We start from the raw sequence: 2,500 nt of genomic DNA on the forward strand, positions 1-2,500 counted from the left end.
TATTGTTATTTTTCGTCACTACCTCCCCGTGTCGGGAATGGGTAATTTGCGCGCCTGCTGCCTTCCTTGGATGTGGTAGCCGTTTCTCAGGCTCCCTCTCCGGAATCGAACCCTGATTCCCCGTTACCCGTTATCACAAAGGTAGGCACGTAGCGTACCTTCGACAGTTGATAGGGCAGACACTTGAATGATACGTCGTCGGTGCAGAGACCGTACGATCCGCGTGGTTATCCAGAGTCATCAAACGTCACAGGACGAACCCGGTCGGTTTTGATCTGATAAAAGCGCGCCTCCCGAAGTCGGCGCTTAATGCATGTATTAGCTCTAGAATTACCACAGTTATCCACTTCGCTTACGAGACCAAATAAACCAAGACTGATTTAATGAGCCATTCGCAGTTTCGCTTTACGAGAACTCGTACTTGCACCTGCATGGCTTAATCTTTGAGACAAGCATATCACTACTGGCAGGATCAACCAGATAGCTGCGACAGCTGCGCTCGGCCCTTGCTGGGCCGCCCGGCGCGTGCTCGTCGCATTCGTTTAAGACCGAGGCGATCGCCTGCGGCCGTACTCAGCTTCGACAGTCGCTGGCCGCGACGTCCACGCTCTCGCCGGCAGTGCCAGGCGGAGCGATTTGCGTTTTTTCTTTGCTCGCCCTCTCTCGGGCTCGATCCATTCAGTTTCGCACAAACAAGAGCTCTGCCGGCCGCCTGCAGCGGTGCCTAAAACCCGGGCATAACAATGCGACCGTTCTGCTAGGCCGACAAGCGCTCAAGCCAGACGCTCGATCGAACGCCCCCTACATATTAGTCGAGACAACGGCTCGCTCATTAGCATCGCGTTTGTACTTTAACTTTTTTCGGCTCGGCTTCTTTCGACGCCGATGCCGGCGACGCAGCACTCTCTCGCCCGCCAGCCACCGAGAAAAGGGTGCGCTCCGACCGGCCCCGCACCGCTCTTTCTTGGCTCATTCGAAATTACTGTCTTTCGCTCTGACATGCCTTACCTAGGGTTAGGTTAGTATGCTTGCACGTTTGTACTTTAACTTTTTTTGGCTCGGCTTCTTTCGACGCCGATGCCGGCGACGCAGCACTCTCTCGCCCGCCAGCCACCGAGAAAAGGGTGCGCTCCGACCGGCCCCGCACCGCTCTTTCATGGCTCATTCGAAATTACTGTCTTTCGCTCTGACATGCCTTACCTAGGGTTAGGTTAGTATGCTTGCACGTTTGTACTTTAACTTTTTTTGGCTCGGCTTCTTTCGACGCCGATGCCGGCGACGCAGCACTTTCTCGCCCGCCAGCCACCGAGAAAAGGGTGCGCTCCGACCGGCCCCGCACCGCTCTTTCTTGGCTCATTCGAAATTACTGTCTTTCGCTCTGACATGCCTTACCTAGGGTTAGGTTAGTATGCTTGCACGTTTGTACTTTAACTTTTTTCGGCTCGGCTTCTTTCGACGCCGATGCCGGCGACGCAGCACTCTCTCGCCCGCCAGCCACCGAGAAAAGGGTGCGCTCCGACCGGCCCCGCACCGCTCTTTCATGGCTCATTCGAAATTACTGTCTTTCGCTCTGACATGCCTTACCTAGGGTTAGGTTAGTATGCTTGCACGTTTGTACTTTAACTTTTTTTGGCTCGGCTTCTTTCGACGCCGATGCCGGCGACGCAGCACTCTCTCGCCCGCCAGCCACCGAGAAAAGGGTGCGCTCCGACCGGCCCCGCACCGCTCTTTCATGGCTCATTCGAGTTTACTGTCTTTCGCTCTGACATGCCTTACCTAGGGTTAGGTTAGTATGCTTGCACGTTTGTACTTTAACTTTTTTCGGCTCGGCTTCTTTCGACGCCGATGCCGGCGACGCAGCACTCTCTCGCCCGCCAGCCACCGAGAAAAGGGTGCGCTCCGACCGGCCCCGCACCGCTCTTTCTTGGCTCATTCGAAATTACTGTCTTTCGCTCTGACATGCCTTACCTAGGGTTAGGTTAGTATGCTTGCACGTTTGTACTTTAACTTTTTTCGGCTCGGCTTTTTTCGACGCCGATGCCGGCGACGCAGCACTCTCTCGCCCGCCAGCCACCGAGAAAAGGGTGCGCTCCGACCGGCCCCGCACCGCTCTTTCATGGCTCATTCGAGTTTACTGTCTTTCGCTCTGACATGCCTTACCTAGGGTTAGGTTAGTATGCTTGCACGTTTGTACTTTAACTTTTTTCGGCTCGGCTTCTTTCGACGCCGATGCCGGCGACGCAGCACTCTCTCGCCCGCCAGCCACCGAGAAAAGGGTGCGCTCCGACCGGCCCCGCACCGCTCTTTCTTGGCTCATTCGAAATTACTGTCTTTCGCTCTGACATGCCTTACCTAGGGTTAGGTTAGTATGCTTGCACGTTTGTACTTTAACTTTTTTCGGCTCGGCTTTTTTCGACGCCGATGCCGGCGACGCAGCACTCTCTCGCCCGCCAGCCACCGAGAAAAGGGTGCGCTCCGACCGGCCCCGCACCGCTCTTTC

The 2,500-nt window shown here is 55.6% G+C and overlaps 1 non-coding gene across 1 annotated transcript in view; it reads right to left on the reverse strand.

Moving 5' to 3' along the window:
• The window catches only part of LOC144418554 (small subunit ribosomal RNA), a 1,810-nt gene extending 1,327 nt beyond the window's left edge, over positions 1 to 483 (reverse strand). The window contains exon 1 of the ribosomal RNA XR_013473544.1: positions 1 to 483. This exon is cut by the window's left edge and continues 1,327 nt beyond it. This is a non-coding gene — a ribosomal RNA (small subunit ribosomal RNA).
• Between the last annotated feature and the right edge of the window lie 2,017 nt (positions 484 to 2,500).

This window comes from Styela clava, unplaced genomic scaffold (assembly GCF_964204865.1).
Source record: "Styela clava unplaced genomic scaffold, kaStyClav1.hap1.2 HAP1_SCAFFOLD_18, whole genome shotgun sequence".
NCBI classification, from domain to species: domain Eukaryota; kingdom Metazoa; phylum Chordata; class Ascidiacea; order Stolidobranchia; family Styelidae; genus Styela; species Styela clava.